Raw genomic sequence first — 20,464 nt, 5'->3', positions numbered from 1 at the left:
ATAATTCTTGTTTCAACCCTGAATTATCACTGTTGTATTTTTTCTGTTCATGAATTTATGTTAAATTTTATTAATATTATAGCTCTAATTTAATTTTTTTTCCTTAGATTAATCTTCTAAAACTTCAGGAACAATAATCACAGTTACTGAAAGAAAGTAGAACCCAGTATTCTGAAAATGTTCATGCATATACATCATTATACATACACAGAGATAACCATTAAAAAATACAAAGTAGTGCCAAAGGAAAAAGGAGGGAAAGAGATTTTAAGTTTTCAGAGGAGGGTAAGAATACTTCCATACTGGAAGGAAAGGGAAAAATTTGTATGTAAGATTTGTACTGGTCTTAAAAGACAGTAAAATCTGGGCACTCAGAGATGTAGCGAACACTTTCTAGGTGGAAGGAATAGTAGAGCTATAGATAGAAATTATATTGACTTGGAGTTAACTGAAATTTGGTTCAATTTTCTTTAATTCTTAGTTTCATCTGTAAAAATTGGAATAATAACATCAAAACCTTGCTGTGCGGTTGTTGTGAGATACAATCAAGTGGACACTTCTAGCAAAGTTCCTGACAAAGAGTGGATGCTTGGACAAAAACCCTCCCTTCCTTTTAAATGTAACTGTGGAGGATATTCAAGACCAGTTAAGAAGTTTGGGGGAGCCTTAACCCTGCTGCCACTATTTACTAGCTGCATTACCTTGGGCAAGTTATTTAACTTTCCTCAGTCTCCATTTTCTCATCTCTAACATGGGGGTAATGATAATACCAATTTCGTAGTTGATGTAAGGAGTGAAGGAGTTAGTTTATGTAAAGGACTTATAAAATATTTGGACTAAGAATGCCATTGTTAACTTTTGTTATTATTTTTCATGGGCTCTGAGGAACAAGTGGACGTTTTTGAGTCGGGGGTGGGGGAGAGTGACTGACTCAATCTTTTCTTTAGAAAAGTCAATGTGTTGGTTTATGAATAGGAATTTGGTGGTGAAGGATTAGGGAGAGACTGAAAGTGAGGAAGTCTAGTTAGGGGATTATTAAACACTCTGGATCGGAGACACTGAGAACCTGATGAATAATGGTGATAACAGGAATGGAGAGGGGCCACTTAGCCTAGAGACATACTTTCCAAACTTCAATGTGTGCATGAATCACTTGGGAATCTTACAAAAATGCAGGTTCTGGTTCAGTAGGTTCTGGTTCATAGGGACCTGCGATGTTGCATTTGTAGCAAGATCCCAAACGGTACCAATGATTCTGGCCCGCAGAGCACACTGAATAGCAAAGACTTTGAAGGTAGGATTGATAGGAATTGACAGTTGATTGGTCATGGGGACAGAAGACAAGAGGGATGGTGAGTTTTCAACAGAAGGAGCTAAATTGAGAAGAAAAATGATGAACTCAGGTTCATACACCGAGCTTGATTTCCTGAAATTGGAGGGCACAGAATGGTGTAATGCCAAAAAGGTACATTTATTGTCAAAAGACCTGGATTAAATCCCAGCTCCAACAATTATTAGAAAGATAATTTTGAACTTTAGCTTTTCTTCTTCATCTCTAAATGGGAGACTACTAAAACTACTTCAAAGGATTGTTGCATAGGTGAATGGAGATATGTTGTTGTGAAAACTTCACACAGTGGCCAACACATAGAAGGCACTTACTGAGTCAAAATTAAGTGTATAGGGTATGGAATTTATGGACTAATCCAGCTCCTGGTAAGGCTGATTTAGGTTTTAACACATACGTTTTCCCTACAATGTACATACTGATACTTCAAATTGTACGGTAATTTGGCAGCCTTCTGAACTTTATGTTTTCTAAGTATTCATTAGCTGACATAATTTCAGAGGACTTGAATGCCAGGATTGGCAGCAGTTCCACCAGAGCTACATCTATCAGAAAACAGCAATTGTCAGATTCTTCCTTTTAAGGCACTTCTCCAGGAATAACTGTCTGAATCAAATAGGAAAATATCTGGTCAAACTCATTTATAATCATAGTCCAATAATGGTAAATGGCAGGCTGTGGGATAAATCTGTGGGCTTTTACTTACATTTCCAACCAGAGGCAGCATTATTGATGATTGAAGAGTTAGGTCTTCAGAGCTTATCTACAACCTTGAGTTGGAAATTTTAGACTGGTTGAAAGTAAATATTTTTCCCTTAAACTTAATCTGAACTTTCAAAATCATCCTTGTATCTGTCCCTACACATAACTCAATCAGTGAGATTTTAGGGATAATGTTAAACTGAAGTGAACAAGTAAATTTATGGTAACCCAGAATTTATAGCACATATTTTATTCTGGAAGTCTTCAAAAATAACTATTTGTAATATTAACAAACTGTGGTTTTAGTACTTATGTTGCCGGACTATTCAAGAGCAAGTTCTTTTATCTCTTGCTTCATAAAAGAGATCATAAAGGAAAAAAAATTCCAGGCCATATTGTCAAGATATTATCTCAAATATAACAAGAGATCAAGTCATCCAAAGACTCATTAAATTATAGTTCTTCTAAAAACAGCTTATCCTTTCCAAAAATTAAATTACATAAAATATTCTGGAATATTTTGTGCTTGACTGCAGGGACACCAACCATGCAGATTTGAGGATTTTATCTTCTTTGGTGTCATTTCAGTATGAGGAAATTCAGAATCACGTGCATGGATTGATTACTAAACAAATCATCTCAATTTCGACTCTGCATCTCTGCATTTTGTTGTCTCCAGTATTCTCCAAAGCCAGAATCCATTATTTTCATCAACTCTAAAAAAAAGTCCAGTCTTTCAAGGTTGAAACGAGCTCCAGAAGAAAATCTTTGCTGACAGAATTATTTTGGTCTTGCTAGAGTAGTTGGCTGAAGTCCTTGCCAACCTATTTACCTTAATTAACTCCACAGGTATGGTTCCCTCAAGATAAACCCTAAGTGTAGTTGACTCTAGGTTCAAAAAGGGAAACTTTCCATCTCCTGAAATTAGAGAACCGTTAAGGCTCTTAGAGACTTCCTCAAAATAACATCAAATTTCTTCTTAAGTTGAAAGACTTAAGGCTCAGTCTAATAGCTTGCTTGCATAAGGAGCTAACCAGCTTTAGTTAGCAATTATTTTCTACAGATAATGGTTATGAAAATATTTGTTGAGTGAATAGATTCTATTACCTATTTTATCTCCTCCAAAGAATAACTTTGTGAAACTTTTATCTGGATACATTATTTTTTTCTTCCATAAATGTTCCCTTCTAACCATTGTCCATCCAATCATCTAAAAGAAAATATGGGAGTTATCCTGGAATCCTTCCTGCCCACCTCATACCCATTCAGTTCCCAATACCTGCTGAACTTTCACATCCTACATGTGTGCTGACCCTCTCTTCTTTGGTGCCTTCTGGCACTGTGCTATCCTAGGCCCTTACATTTCTCTCTGGGCCTTTATAACAGCATCCTAAGGACTTTCTTTTTCTCCAGTTATGGCCTCCTCCAATTTACCCTTCAGAATGCCTTCAGAGTGATATATTTAAAATCCAAATTCAATCATGTAATTTTCTTTCAGTGGTTCTCCATCATTCACAGTAAAAATAAATAAAATAAAATAAAATAAAATAAAATAAAATAAAAGTAAAATGGAAAAAAATAAAGTTCCCTGGCATAAAATTCAAGGTGTCCCATGATCTGGTTTTTATGAGCCTCTCAGGTTTATTTCCTACCTATTGTTCACCACCTCACTCTTCACACTGCAGCAGGTATCTCAGCCTCTGCACTGTTGACATTTGGGCCAGATAATTCTTTGTTGTGTTGGGGCTATCCTGTGCCATTTTAAGATGTTTAGCAGCATCCCTGGCCTCTACCCACTAGATGCCAATGGTACTCACTTCTAGGTATGGTGATCAAAAATAACTGCATTCATATGACTTCACTGTAGCTAGGACTTGGGTGGTGAATCACAAACTCTTTGCACACATTAGGGTCTGTAGTACCTCTCTTCCTTGCTTTTTCTGTTATTTGTTCCTGGAAAGCTTTCCTCCTTCTTTGTCTAATGTAGGGAGAGAGGAAAAAATTCTATCTTTCTGCCCTCTAACTTCTTTGATTACTCTGAAAAGGAGGGACTAGCAATCTGATTGGTCAGATTCCAGGACACTAATTGGGCCACGGGTGAGATCATTTTTTTTTTTTGAAAAGGCCACATATGGGTATAACCCACTCTTCAGTTAAAAAAAAAATTAACTAGTTAATACATGAATCCATGCTTCTAAAAATTAATTTAAAATTGAATTAAAAATGAAAGATTTCTGGAGTCAAAGTATTCTTTTTTTTTCTTACTGTGTAAATGCAGTTTTATTTTGTACTTTATTTTAAATTTATTTGTTTAAATTCAAGTTAGTTAACATGCAGTGAACTACTGGTTTTAGAAGTAGAACCCCGTGATTCATCGCTTCCATATGACACCCGTTCCAACAAGTGCCCTCCTAATGCCCATCACCCATTTAGCCCATCTGCCCACCCACCTCCCTTCCAGCAACCCTTAGTTTGTTCTCTGTATTTAAGAGTCTCTTATGGTTTGCCTCCCTCTCTGTATCTTATTTTCCCTTCCATTCTCTTATATTCATCTGTTTTGTTTCTTAAATTCCACATATGAGTGAAATCAGATATTTGTCTTTCTCTGACTGACTTATTTCACTTAGCATAATACACTGTAGTTCCATCCAAAGTATTCTAATTAAAAAAAAAAAAAAACCAAGAGAGATTTGATACATGCTTCCCCAACCTTGTCACCAACAGATATCCTCCCCTTTGTGACCATGGCCCTTGGGGTTCCAGGATTGTGTATAGAAAATTTAGGATAGATTGGCTTACCAAGATGGGAAACTATTGACTTTGGGATTCTTGCTAGAATTGCTGGAGCAGGTAATTCACATTTTAGGCCTATCTAGCTCAAAGAGAAAAATTTCAACAAAGCTTCTATAGGCCACATTCTTCTTCCATATTACCATGCCTTCTCCAAATCCTTACAGCTGTTTTCCCTTTCATCCCCATAAAAATCCAGAACCCATAATAATCAGAGCTATTATTAAGAAAGAGAGACCTCTGACAATTTATGATATATGATGTTACCGAACATCAGTCCATAGCCAAGCCCCAGAGATTCTGCTTCACAAGGTCAAGGGTGAATCCCATGATCTCTATTTTTTACCAGCTCCTGCCAACATGAGTCTGACGTGCCATTTGGTGTGGAAGCCAGTGACTACAGAGCTGCAAATTAAAATGTAAAAAGATGCATCCAGGTACTCAGCATTTTGACAGCTGAATATTTCACTTCATGTTTATATGGATTCTGTATCTAGTATCCACACTTAACTTCCAAGTTACGTAAATCATTATAGCAGATGGAGGAAAAGATGTCTGTATATGCCTATGTCCTAAATACTAAGCAGGCCTTCAAAACAAACTAGGTAAAGAGGAAATACCTGCAAGGGCTCTTTCTTAAGATAACAAAAACATGCTTGATGGTGGGAAATGTAGCTGTTTTCATGAAGGTTTCCAGCCATGGGAGCAAACAAAGGTTGAGAGAAATACTTTCTACACACGTTTAATTCTAAACCCCCCATCCTTAAACAAGGAATTTAAAAATAGCCCTTTCCCCTAATTCTATTGATTATTATTCTTTCTAAGCCTTCCTCACCATTTAGGATCCCATGAGAGGTCAGTAAGGATGGCGGGGGTGAAGTGTTCCCGGTAGTGAAACCAAGGATGACAGAGTGAACTAGAAAAATGCTTTAAAACTCTAATTGAGACAAACCTGACTACAAAATTGTATCTGTGCTATGCTTACAACTGCAAAAATTCTGTCTGCATATGGACAGGGACTAAAAGGGAGCATGAAAAAAATGTAAACAGTTTGGTTTGTAGGATGGCAGGATTTTGGGTGGATTTTTCTTTCTTTTGAGTTTTGTCAATGTTTTTGTAATGTTTTGTAATAAACAATACTATAAAAGAAGCAGCTGAACCTGCTGACTAATTATTGTTAGAAAGAGCAGCTTAGCATCGACTCTATCAGAGCTAAAATTGCTGCTTTTGGCAGAGGCTCCTCAACATCAGATATACAATGTCAGATAACCTTAATCCAGAAGTCAACTCCCCTGGTCCATAGGAGCATTTCCTCCTCCCTTCTTCCTTCCCTTTCTTTCTCCCTCCCTCCCAACCTGCCTCCACCCTCCCTCCTGCCTTCCTTCCTTCCTTCCTTCCTTCCTTCCTTCCTTCCTTCGCTAACAACTCCTTGTGACAGGCATTCCAGATATTGGTTCAACTGGGTCCACAAGGAGAGTGTTTCATTTTGTTGTTTTTATTTTATTGTTAAAAATAGTTGAAATGATTGATTGGTTACACCTGCCCTAGGAAAAACCTTGGATGAAATCGCCTTCTGCAATATAGTGAAAAACTTGGGATCCTCAAAAGAGTGCGTCTAAGTGTGTGAGTGGATTCAAACTCCGTTTTGCGGGAAATACTGGTGTCACCTGCAGGAACCCCTGCAGCTTATCTTTGTGCAGAAATGGAATGGCAAGAATACAAGTTAGGTTCTTAAAAATTTAACAACAGAATGTCAGCTTCACTTCCTGCACATCTGGTGTTTAAAGCTTATGGATAATCAACAGCATAGACTATTGGCACTTCAGACACTTGTCAGTGAATTCAATCCTGAAGTGACTTGTAACTGTACACTTGCCAAAGGCTCACCTAAGACACATGATATTGGAGAGAGATGATTTAAAATGGGTTGTCTCTCCACTTTTCTTCCAGGAACTCTAATCTCTGTTCTTGTGATTCGTTGTGGTATTGGGAAGCAACGTATCTGGCCTGATATAAATTCCTGATAGAAAAACTCCCACCGTGTTAAAAATTTAGCGGTCTGGTTTGAGCCTTTGTGAGAATCAATATATGAATTGTCCATTGGAACAATGCTTATGCATTTTTTTTGCAAATATCATTGCTGAGGGTGTAGTGCCTTATGTCACCTACAAGCTATTATTAAAACAAATATGTGATAAATTCCTTTTGAATTTAGGACATAACTTTTCTTTGCTTATAACATAGGTTAGAGAGTGGGCATTTCTCTTTGTGCTTTAGTTACCAGGAAACTCATACTTTACCCCAAGTACTTCTCCACTGGCAATTTCATACAGATCAGAGGAATTGATGAGCTTGGGTAGCAGAGTTGGGCACAACAGAGAGGATGCCATTTGGTGTCCATTCAGTTGCTGTGCCTGTTATGGCTTAGGTTGGTATAATCCTTCCAACTTTAATGATCTCATTAAGATTTTTTTTCTCCAAGAATCTGTTGTTCCTAAAGTACTAGATTTTCATAGAGGAAGAAATGCATTTCATTTTCTATGAATATCAAAATTAATTACTCATCGTTATAACTATTCATTAAAATTCAGAATTAGATGAAAATATTCTTCATAGATTTTGTTAAGCCTTGAAGAGATCCATTTTATTGTAGCATGTACAGCTCTACTATTTAAGGAAATTATGACATAAGGTTCATAGTTGAATTAAGTCAATACCTTTTGCCCAAGCCCTAAGAAGAAATTAGTAAAAGATGGTGGGTAGAACTATGGTGGTTTATTAGGACAAGTGCAGGCAATTGAGTAGAGATGTTTTTGTAGGCCTGACCCCAGGGCGTCTAGCTGGGAACATACTCATTCATTCACTCATTCATTCTCCATATATGAGTCTACTGTATTCCAAAGACCATTTTAGGTGCCAAGGATACATCAGTAAACAGAACAGACAGAGCTCCCTGTCTTTACAGAATTTGCATTCTAGTAGGGACAGGGGGAAGATAGTCAATAATAAACAAAAAAATACATGGTGTGACAGTTGGTGATAAGTGCTATGGGAAAAGTCAAGTGGGTAACTGAGAGATAGAGTGCACAGGGTGTGAGTGTGGAGTTGCTATTTCAAATAGTGTGACCAGGTGGCATCTGAGCAGAGATTGGAAGGGGAGAGTTATGTGAGTCCCTCTGGGAAAAGTTTCCATGCAGAGGAACAGTTTGTGCAAAAATCCCAAAGTAGGTCTGTGCTTGGCATGTTTGATGTGGCAGGAATGGAGCATGGAAAGAGAGTGGTTGAGAGGCCATAGAGGGAGTAGAGAGCCAGATCATGTAGACCATTTTAAGGGGTTTAAAAAATGAGACAGGGAACAACTGGAGGGTTTTGAGCAGAGGAGTAAGGTGATCTGACATGTTTTAAAAGCATCACTTGATTGCTTTGTGGAAAATAGACAGTAGTGAGATGTGGGAAAAGTGGAAGCAGGAAACCTAGCTAGGAGATGATGGCCAGTTGGACTTGGGCTGTACTGGTGAAAGTGGGGAAAAGCTGGACATATTTTGAAGGTAGAGCCACCAGGATTGGTGACTGTTAGGATAGGAGTTGTGAAAAAAGGTGAGTTTTTGGTCTGAATAAGTGCATCAAGGAGTGCAAAGGATGGAATTGCCATGTCTTGGATGAAGAAGACTGTGGAAGGAAGGTCAGGACTTTCGTTTTGGACAGATCCAATTTGAGATGTCCAAGTGCTGATAGTTTGAAAATATAAATATCAACTCAAAATTAATACTACATTTAGTATTATATATAAATAGTATATTATGGTATTATTAAATATTAATATACTTGTACTATGTTTTAAGAGGGACACTAGCAAGTTATATACACACACACACACATATATACATATATATATATATATATATATATATATATATATATATATATATACACACACATATATATTTCAGAAAGGATGACTGAGATGGCAAGGGCAGGAAACCATATTGCACTAGCAGCACTTGAAGGAAATGGGGAGGTTTAGCATGAGGGAAAGAAATACTAGAGTAGCTGTGTCTCTTTTCATGCTGGAGGGGTTCCTTGAAAAGGAGTAGCAAATGAATTTTCCCTCAGTGCTCACTTCCAGTCAGTACTAGGTCTTCCTATTCTACTGTCCAAATGAACCTTGATTTTGTTCTCTTCTCTTTATTCACACAGCCTAAAATTCAGGCCTGTTTATACCTTACTGGACTATTGCAACAGCTTCCTAACTGGTGTCCTCACCTCTACTTTTCTGTTCTCTCTCTCTCTGTATACACACACACACACACACACAAGCACACACAGAGATACATAGATGTACTCACATACACCTATCTACCTATGTATAGATATACATTTGTGTGTGCGCGTGTGTGTGTGTGTGTGTGTGTGTGTGTGTGTATGACCAATTATCATTGCAGTAGCTGGATATGTATATACAAATAAACATATATATTATATATCATACATAATAATATATTAATCTGGCCACTTCAGTGTGTGTGTACATATACCTATAATATGGTGTATATATATATATTTATATACACATTTACATATGTATACACATACATATAAACCCAGCCACCACAGTGATATTTCTTTTTTTGATTAAAAATTTAAAAAACTGTGGTAAAATGCGCATACCATAAAATTTGCCATTTTAGCCATTTTAACTTGTATGGTTCAGTGGCATTATGCACATTCACAGTGCTATGCGACCATCTCCAGAAGTCTTTTCTTCTTGCAAAATGGAAAGTCTGTACCCATTAAACACTAGCTCCCCATGATCCTTTGCCCCAAGCCCTGCCAGCCACCATTCTTTCTTTTAATTTTTAAAAAATGTTTATTTATTTATTTTGAGAGAGAGATAGAGGGCAAGCAGGGGAGGGGCGGAGAGAGAGGGAGAGGGAGAATCCCAAGCAGACTCTGCGCTGTCAGAGCAGAACCCAACATGGGGCTCCATCTCACCAACCATGAGATCATGATCTGAGCCGAAATCAAGCGTCGGATGCTTAACCAGCTGAACCACCCAGGTGCCCCTGGTAGCCACCATTCTACTTTCTGTGACTACGAAAGTCACAGACTGCACTAGAGACCTCATATAAATGGAGTCATACATTATTTGTCCTTGTGTGACTGGCTTACTTCACTTAACATAATGTCCTCAATGTTCATCCACGTTGTAGCATGCGTCAGCCTTTCTGTCCTTTTTAAGGCTGGATAACATTCCATTGTATGTATATACCACATCTTGTTTGTCTATTCATACATCAAAGGGACCACAGTGGTATTTATTATATATTTTCTCCCTTGGAACCTTATAGTAACTTGCCCCCATTACTCCCAGGATAAACCTAAAAGGCTTTCCTATGGCTTACAACCTGCCCCCACACAACACAGCAGGCTTCATTCTGTTTGTCTTCCTTTACACTCTCCCCTTCAGTCAGGCTACCTGACCTTGCCACAGTTCCTTTCACATCTGGATTTTCTGCCCAGCCTCCTCCTCTGCTTACAGTGCCATTCTTCAGAATAAGCTCAGCTTGTACCTCAGGACTCAGCTCAAGACATCAGCTCTTCCAGGAAGCCTTCCCCCTCTCATCCAGGCTGGGTTAGGTGTACACCAGTGCTTCTAGAATCCCCTAGACTTCTGTCTACCCGTCCATTTGTCACACTTAGATCTAAGACCATGTCTTGTTTGCCATTTCATTCCAGGAACCCAGCACAATCTGAGTGAGCAATACAGTGTGCCCTGCTATCGGGGTCACTGTCTGCAAATTCAGTTACCCTCCTGTGGTCAATGGTGATGGAGGTAAGGAAGCAGGCACATCTCCTTCTGACGTAGCATGAGTTAGCCCCACGCTAGGACACAACGCCTGGTTGTTCACCTCATCTCATCACGAGGGCATTTTATCATTTCACACACTCAACAGAAGGGTGAGTACCATGCAATAAGATATTTTGAGAGGGAGCCCACATTCGTATAACTTTTATTACAGTATATTGTTATAAGTGTTCTATTTTACTCTTATTGTTGATCTCTTAATGTGCCTGATTTCTAAATTAAGCTTTACCACAGGTATATGTGTATATGTATATAAATAAATATAAATAAGTAACTATATATAACTAAATATATATATTTCCATACTCTGGGTCTCAAGCATCCACTGGGGTTCTCTGAACCAATATCCCCAATAAGGGGGAACTATTGTACATTTTTGTTGAATGAAGGGATAATGCAGTGGTGAGTACCTGGAGTCTTAGAAGAGGTGGGTGTTGAGGCAGTGGACTGTGCAAGTGACTAATTCAAGGCCCCCAAATGTGAAAGGCAAGCCTACACAGCCCTCTGAGTGCAGGCTTCTCCCTGCCCGTGAAGCCCCTGAATGAGACACTTGGTGCACACAATAGAATGATCCAAGATGTGCTGAGATTCACACCCCCACCGCCAACCCTTATCTGTTAACCCCCATGGTAGGAGTTTAGGTGCCTTCAGCATGGTTTTAATCTTGTGCTCTTTTAGTAGATGTTGCTTAAACCTTTCCTGCCTCAATTCTCCACCAATTTCTCCTCCTCACTCGACTCCCCCTGCTCTGAACTTGGAAATAAATTCATATGTTTAGGTCACTTAAACAAAAATGAGACTTTATTCTGTGAAGTAAGTGTTTAGTTTGTAAAAGGATCAATGGGCTATTTTGGATCAAATAACTGTGTTTTCTTTAGCCATTTAAAATGGTCTATTTTCATTTTTTAAGCCACTGCCTTGTGAAAGAACCTAAGAATATCCCCAACTTAGTGTTAGATCCCGTAATTACATTTTCCCATTTTGAAAGCAGTTATGCAGTCCTTACAATAGAGTCAACGCAGCTAAAAATAAACTCCAGGCAGTTCATATTAACTGGGTAATAATAACAGGCAACAAGGAGGCTCGGTGTCCAAATATGATGAAAACAGGAAGTTCATTACACAAGCTGTTCTTTCCTGATAGATCTGAATTCTTAAAGCCTTAACTGAAAAATAATCCCTTCAGGTTATAAATAAAAGCAGAGAATTGTCTCTTACTTGTGGCTTAATGGAGATAACACTGTAGCTAAATAAATCCACACAGTTAGGGATTGAATATAATGCCAGAATGTCTGTTTGGGAAGAGACAGGAGTACGTTTGTGGAGACCCCTCTCCTCCCAGATAGGTGCCGGACACATGTGCCCAGGGGCTTACTCTTTTCTCACACGAGGCACAAGTTGCCAGGGAGATGACGCTTTACTTTGGTATGATGGCAGGAAAGCAGAAAGCCTTCAGGTGTGGAAAGGATTTTTATTTTTTCCTGGGGGAGAAAAGGGATGAAAGACAACAACCCCAGCTCCAAGTGTCTGCCAAATAGTGTGAATTTCAATCCTGGGTTTCAGGGTAAAGTGTGAATGAAACCCAGAAGAACTTAAACCTCTTTCCCTTAGAACTTCCTTTCTCTAGTGAGTGTTGCTGATTGTAAGGATTCAGATTTTCTTGATTGAAACAAGGTGAGCATGGAGGGAAATTTTAACTTATGTAACTAGAATGAACTCCACCATCTTCCCCCCTGAAACTAAATCCCAGCTGTCCAGGGTGTCACTGAGAAGTGTGAGGAGGAGTCCCTGACCCTGCCATCCACCCCTCTTTGAGGATCTCTCACTAGTTGTTACAACAGTCCCAGGAGGGTCTCCCTGGCTCAGACAGGTATCCCGTCTCAATTTTCTGTAACAAGGCAGAGAACAGGCTGGGAGGTTCAATCAAGACCTGAATAGGATTGGGATGGGGAAGAGGATGGGGGTAACAAGCAGCCACCAACCACAGAGTGACAAGTGCACGCTGATCTGACTCCACAGAGGCAGTTTTCTCTCCCTAGGCTGGGTCAGTAATGTCTGCTGGGTTTGCCTCCAATAAAAGAGCACACTTGGGGAGGACTCACCTTGTGAATGTCCCCAAACCTCCCAGCTATTCTTGTTCTACTTCCATGTTGGCTGTACTCACCCTTCCAGCTGAGTGACCTTTGTTTCTTTCACCACACAGTAGATCTAGGACTATGTCCCAGGAAGGGGGGTCTTGCCACTTTCGAAGAGATAAGGGATAGGGCGACACAATGAGCATCAGGAGGGCCATATTGCCAACACCTCACATTTAAGAACAACCTCAAATTTAGACTTTTGATGTTATTTCCAAATGGGGTTAGCATAGCCACAGACATACACTGATCTAATAACAAAACACATAAAAATATCCCAAAACAGCTGTTAAGCATGACTTGAAAGTTGTGTTCTATGACCAGATTGCATTAGCTGTGGGGTGCTATAAATTTTATATTTTGTAAACCTGTGAATAGCACAATTGTATTGCACTATATATGTTTATTGAGTGCAAACATTTAAAATATGTCAATTTTTGTCATGCTGTTTTGATATTTTTTTCATTTTCTAAGATATCGTCATTCTCAGAAATTAGAAGTGGTGTGGCCTCTAAAAGGCCCTGACCATAGACCATCTCCCCTCTTTGATGCTACCCATGGGGAGGGGTGGGGACTTCTGTGAGATGAGGAGGGAGATTTACAGAGGTACTCCCTTGAGGTACATGAATGCAGTGGTTCTTTAACTTACATGTGCAACAAAATCTCCTAGGAAGCTTGTTAGAAATGACACATGGCACACTGAGAATTTCTGGCCCAGACCCAAGATTTTGTCTCAGGGGATCTGGGACTACTCTTTGAAAAGCCCTGTAACAGGTTGTAGAGGGAGCTGTTGGGGGAAGGTCGAAGGGTAAAAGAGGTGTCTTTGGGAAATAAATAATGATTCCCTTTGGGAACAGTGAAGACCCTGTCATACAGAGAGGTTTATCTCCCAGTAGGATCAATAAAGAACCAGAGCAAAGCACCTGGTAGCTGAGAGAGCAGAGGGTAGGCAGGGACAGCCACCAAGGATATGGAGAAAAAGAACTCTTGTGCACTGTGGGTGGGAATGCAAGCTGGTGCGTGCGGCCACTGTAGAAACAGTATTGAGGTTCCTCAAACAATTAAAAATAGAATTACCAGATGATCCAGTAATTTCACTACTGGGTATTTACCCAAAGAAAACAAAAAACACTAATTTGAAAAGATACATGCACCCCTATGTTTATTGCAGTGTTATTTACAATAGCCAAGACATGGAAGCCACCCAAGTGTCCATCGATTGATGATTACATAAAAAAGATATAGTATATATACGCAATGGAATATTACCCGGCTATAATGAAGAATGAAATCTTGCCATTTGCAACATCACAGATGGATCTGCATCATGGATGCAACATCATAGAAGATACAATGCTAAATGAAATGTCAGTCAGAGAAAGACAAATACCATATGATCTCACTCATATTTGAATTTAAGAAACAAAACAAATGAAGAAAGAAAAAAAAAGAGACAAAAAAACAGACTCTTAACTATAGAGAATAAACTGGTGGTTACCAGAGGGGAGGTGGGTGGGGGGATGGATGGAATAGGTGATGGGGATTAAGAGAACACTTATTGTGATGAATGATGTAGAATTGTTGAATCATGGCATTGTACTCCTGAAACTAGTATAACACTGTACATTAATTATACTTCAATTAAAAAAAAAAAAAGAAACAGAGCAAGGGATCTGGTGGCTGAGAGAAAGAAGGCAGGGAGAGCTGTCAAATGTGGCTACAGAGAGCATGGAGCACACTGGAGAAATGTTCAAATGGGCAGACTATGGGTGTAGGCAGAGGGACATGAGACGTGAGCAGCTTCTGGGGGACCTCACTGGAAGGGAGGGTGGGAAGACCTCAGGATAGAGCAGGCATGTCCCAGAGCGGTCAGGAATCTAACTATGAAGCTGAAGAAGTAGGAGAGGCTCTGTAGGGCTTGGTATAGGGAGAAGCCCAGAGCTAACCTCTCCCTCCACTAACTGCAAACAAGCTAGAAAACTTCCTATAGGTTACTTATCTAATATATACACTGACTTTTATAACATTTTTGATGAACTCATCTGTTTGGAAGAATAAGGGTATATTCAAAGAACTTGGAATAGGGAGGGAGGTGTTCTAAACTGTGGGTAAGGACAGCTTTTCCTAGATTTTTGAGTTGTGGTTTGAACTAAGCAAAGCATTCCTTCTCATAGATCAACCTGTGCCTCTCATACCATCAGTCCTTTTTGCCTCAGCATCGATTTTATACATTTAAAAATTATAGATTAAACACCTCAGTGTCATTTTCATGGTTCATGTGCTACAAATCCAAAATTCTTTTGTGTTAGTTTTTGTCCATTCCAAGAACCTACCACATAAACCTTTCTATGAGTACTGAGAGAAATATATCCACTCTTTATATGATTAAATAATTATAGGACTTTCTTTGGTTTTAAATATCAATGATCTCTGTTATGTAAGTTTTTCTTAACTTTAAATTTCATTCCTTTAATTTTCATTCCTTTAATTTTCACTAATGATGGCAACTATGCTTCATATTTTGGAGTTACCTGCCTAGCAACTTGACTATAAGCCTTTTGAGCTAACAGTACAATTCTCAAGCTTTCTGGTTTGCAAAGCTCTATTTTTTCTAGACTTCCCCATATTATCCATTTTTTTCTAGTGGAAGAACATTAATAGATTACAGCAGTAAGTCATAACAACTCAACTTCTATTTTTCTTCTGTCGTGGCCATCACAGGTAATGGTTCCCAAGCTATAAAAAAATAGAACAGATAGTGCTAATAGGGCTTTGAAATCAGAGGTAGTTTTTGGATGTGTATGTGTGTTTGTGTGGTTTGTGTATAGGAAGTCAAAAGATAGTCTGTTTAAATAATTCAACAAATTTATTTAGTGCCTAATATATGCCAGACACTGTTTGGGTGCTGGGGATATAAGAGTGTACAGAGCAATGCTCCCACTCTCAGGGAATTTACATTCTCTTGGGAAGGGAGTGACAGGAAGTGGGACATGTATGCTGTTTTATAATAGGGTAATTAGAGAAGACCTCAATAATAAGTGACATTTGAACTGAGACTTGAAAGAAGTGAAGACACCTCATGGATACCTCAGGGGAGAGATTTCTTGGTGGAGGAAAGTTGGGTACACAGCCTGAGAGAGGAGATTGCACATCAATCATTATCAATATCAAGGAGGCCAGTGAGAGTGGAGTGAATGAGTGGGGAGAGGGAAAGGAAGCAAGTCAGAAAGATAGCTGGGGAAGACCATGGAGAGTCTTTTAGGTTACGGTAGAGACTTTGGATTTCTTTTCTTTTTTTTTTTTTTCTTAGTGAGATGAGAAGCCAATGGAGAGTTTTGAGCAAAGGAATGATGTGAATATTTTAATAGGATCACTGTGGCTGCACTAAGGGGCGTGTGTTACATTGAGTTCTCTAGAAGTAGAGCCTGAGATGAATATGTGCATATGATTAATGAAGAAACTGGTAGGGAGTGAAGGATGCAGGGTAGAAATGAAGAAGGACAGTGGCAAGAAAATGGTTTTAGGTGATGTGAAGCTTCAGCCTGATCCCATGGCAAGCTCTGTAACATAATTTCACTGTAGAGTTTTCCTCACTTGAGTCAAGGGAGAGGGGCTTTTTACCCTCACCTTGGTTACTGGCTAAAGACTCTGAGGAAAGGGATGGAGAATCTAAATCCCAGGCACATCCAGGTACAGTGGCTTCTATTGCTGAAGGGCAGTCCTCATGGATGCATTCACAATGGATTGGAAAGGGCTAACCAACCACATTGGTAGAAGGGGTTCCAGGGGGCATGGCCGAGCATACCAATAGCATCTTCTACGTGGAATAAGGATGGAAGTAAGATACCAATTAGGAGACTAATTCAATAGTACAGAAGAAAGATGACGGTGGCTTAGATTAGAATGTAACAGTAGAGGTATTGAGAAGTGGTTGGATTCTGGAAAATTTTGGAAGGCAAGGCCCATAGGATTTGCTAATGGATTGTTTATACAATGTAAGAGAAGGAGAAGAATCAAGGATGATTCCAGGATTTGTGGCCTGACCATTTATGGAGAAGGGAAAGACTGTGGGAAGAGCAAGTTTGAGACTGAGGCAACAATTAGAAGCTCCATTTGATACATATTAAATTGGAAATGCTTCATAGACACCTAAGTGAAGATACAACAGAGGCGAGTGGATGAAAGAATCTGAAGCTGTGAAAATACGTTTCAAATCCTAGGTTCAGAAGACCAACTGCCCATGATATTGAAAGAATATCACGTGCATATGTATTTGAGGTAGCACTGCTGGAAACTTTTATTGGGGTTCTGATGATGGATGCGGAGTGAGTGAGAAAGCCATAGTTCCTACAAGCCTGTAAGAAGGGCAAAAGGTGAATATTAGACACTATAGGTGATAAGCTTAATGACAACTTTAGGCCCCGTTTCTAAAATAGACCATTAAAACAGATGATTTTTAAGTAATTTGCCAAGTTGTAATGCTTTAGAGGTAACAAGGATTCACAAAGAACACATCAGACCATGTTAACCTCATTTTCATAAAGATATTCTAGACACAGAGGTTTGGGGGAATTCTGTAGTCTTAGTACCCATTTTTATACAGTGTTTGTTAAATTTCTTTACTATATCCTTCTGACGAAATGAAGAAATGTGGGCTAGAAAATAGAGTAGTTATGTAGCTTTCTGATTGGCTAAGCAAGAGGTGTGAAGAAGGGCCAACTCTTAGATTACTTTTTACTGCCAGTCAAGTTTTCATATCATCAGGCCCCTCTGCTAGTTATAATTTTTACCAACAACTTAAATGGAGAGCTGGAAAGCATATTATCAGATTTGAAGATGACACAAACTGAAGGAAAATAGCTAATATATTGAATTATAGAATGAAAGTGGAAAAGGAGAAGCCCAAACTCACAATCTGAAATTTAATAGAGATGGATGCAAATGTAGCAAAATATCCCATTTCATAGGCTGTGAGAGGTCTCCCTTGACAGAAACGAATAGAACTAAGAATTTTTTAAGTTTATTTAGTTATTTTGAGAGAGAGAGAGAGAGAGAGAGAGAGCAAGGGAGGGTCAGGGAGAGAGAGGATCCCAAACACTGGCAGTGCAGAGTCCAATGCGGGGCTCGAGCCCACAACCGTGAGATCATGACCTGAGCTGAAACCAAGAGTTGGATGCTCAACTGACTGAGCCACCTAGGCACCCCAGAATTAACAATTTTTTAAATAAAGAGGCTTATTTTCCTTTAAGTCATGTGTGGCCTTAAGTTAAGAGTGCAGGCTTTGAAGCCATCTGCCTGGGTTAGAATCTGGGTTCTGCTACTCACTGGCTGTATGATCTGGGGTATGTTTTTTAAAGTCTGTGTTTTATTTTCCTTCCTGATAATATTAGTTCTAGCTAATATTGTTGGAATAATTGTGGGAATATTTGTGAGAATTAAACACATGTGAAGTACTTAGAGGAATGCCTGGGTCGAATTAATACTCAATAGATATCTATTATAACAGACTCAACAACATGACCTGGTTCTAAAAAGGTAAAACAGTCTTTGGGTACAATGATAGAAGTGAGGCGTCAAGGTCAAAGGAATCTCATAGCCCACTGTACTGTTTACTGCTGGGATTTTGTTCAGTTCTGGGTGTCCTTAATTTAGAAAGTGCCTTCAGCCTGTGGGTGATCAAGGGCTGAAGGTGATGAAGAGTGTAGAGTCATTCCAAGTTAAGAAAGATGGCAAGGGCTGGAATAAAGAACATAACTTCTTCTTTTGCAGAAAGACTCAAGAGCCGAAATAAAGCTTTCTTGAAAAATTTGGAGGGCTATCGTGTGGAAAAGGAATTAGACAGAGTCTCTGTTGCTCTGGAGATGGAACCCAGAGAAGAGAGTAGGAATAAAAGTGGATGGTGTGGGGTGCAGAAGTGTTTTAACTTTCTGTTATGGGCAGAAGAATTTCTGTTCTGATTCTGCCTCTAAATTACTGTGTGATATTAAGTCTCTCCACTCTGTAGGCCTCAGTTTCATAATCTGTGAAATCAGGATTTGGATTAGATGTGCTCTGAAGTGGAATTTATAGTTGGTCTATCAGTAGGCTGTCTTCCTAGACAGCGGGCTTCCTGTCATTGGAGGTGTTTAAGTAGAGGACCATGAGACATATCAGAGTAGACATTATTGTATTTGATTTGGAATTTGATCTAAATGACATAAAGATCTCTTTCAATTCTAAGATTCTAGGAAAATGTTTTTGTGTGTATTCAGATGGACTATATCCATCCCATCCTCACTCCTTCGGCCTACTTTCTTGATGGAGATATAGATTCTTGAAGGATTATATAAGAGCTCCTTACAGTCTCTATTGATTAGACTGAGTTGTGATTTCCCATTCACATTCTCTGGGGCATAAAGCTCCCAAAGAATTGAATGATCTCAGGAAAGAGCTCTCTGTACTAATTTCCTTGGTACCTAAAGTGTCACAGCAGACTTTCTAGCAATTAACATGCTATCATTGCTCCCATTCTTTGTCCTGAAAATGGAAAAAGTGGTAAGTACCCATAAATCACTAACATCATATTGCACAGCCGCTAGCTAAGTTAAAGGCCATGCATTGAGAATTTGGTGCCTGTGGAGGTTGGGATATTCAGGCTTGGGGTGAGTGCAGGAGGAAGGGGAGGGATGACTGGATGGCAGCAGGTAGCAACAGAGCTGTGGGACACCATCATCTGCTGCCTGCAGCTGCCAGGCTGACTTCACTCTATACAACAAATATTTAGTGACCACTTATCATGTGGAGGACCCTCCTAATGGGCACTCTGAGGAACATCCAGGAATGTGACACCCTTGCCCCTCTGGCAAGGGGTTTCTAGTCTATTTGGAAGATAATTACCAGCTGGTGGCAAACACTTTGCACAATACTTCATTGTTTGCAAAGTGCCTTCAGACAAATCATTCTTCTAGCATCCTTCAAGTACCCTCACACCAACCTGTGAGGTACTGTCCTTCCCATTTCAGATAGGAACCTGTGCCTCTAGGAATTAAGCAGTTTACCCATGATCACCCAACTGTGTTGTCTGAAGTGCCTTTGCTATTGCTGCTACGTGAATAGATGGGAGGTGGACACTTAGGGAAATTGGTAAGAGCCTACTGCAGCAATCCAAGAGGGGGATCTTGGTGTATTGGACAATGGAAAGGGTAGTGGAGATTATGAGAGAATTACGAGAGAAGATTTACCAGGACTTGAGGACTGGTAGGATGTGGGTGAAGAAAGGAGAAATAGAAATCAGCAGTCCAGGTTTTGGATATGAGAGTCTTGCAGCCTGGGAGTGCTATCAGGGGATATAGAAGGTGAGGAGTGGTGCTGGCCTGATCTGCAGAGTTGGCAGTATGATGGGTTATCCAAGTGAAAAGTAAACAGTAGGATTAGCATTAAAAAAAAAAAAGACAGAAGAACTGTAGTTGTAAGATTGGGAACTATCATTAAAACCATGGTAGTTAAGATGTTAGTGGAGGAATCTACAAGTAGGGGGATAGTGAAGAAAAATAATGGAGAGTCAAGGAGTTGAATTGTATAGAACAGAACCACTGGGTCAGGCAAGTGGAGAAAGTAGGGTGCACCTGCAAAGACATAGTCACAG

General features: G+C 39.4%; 1 long non-coding RNA gene across 2 annotated transcripts in view; it reads left to right on the top strand.

Annotated features, from left to right (window-relative positions):
* The window catches only part of LOC109270080 (uncharacterized), a 529,587-nt gene that overhangs the window by 85,604 nt on the left and 423,519 nt on the right, over nucleotides 1-20,464 (top strand). For both annotated transcript variants that reach the window (XR_008424280.1, XR_008424279.1), the window contains exon 3: nucleotides 10,577-10,798. This is a non-coding gene — a long non-coding RNA (uncharacterized LOC109270080). The remainder of the gene's footprint in view (nucleotides 1-10,576; nucleotides 10,799-20,464) is intronic.

The sequence above is a fragment of the Panthera pardus genome, unplaced genomic scaffold (assembly GCF_024362965.1).
Source record: "Panthera pardus isolate Hobbes unplaced genomic scaffold, ASM2436296v1 HiC_scaffold_20, whole genome shotgun sequence".
NCBI lineage: Eukaryota > Metazoa > Chordata > Mammalia > Carnivora > Felidae > Panthera > Panthera pardus.
This window is presented reverse-complemented; position numbering and strand designations above follow the sequence as displayed.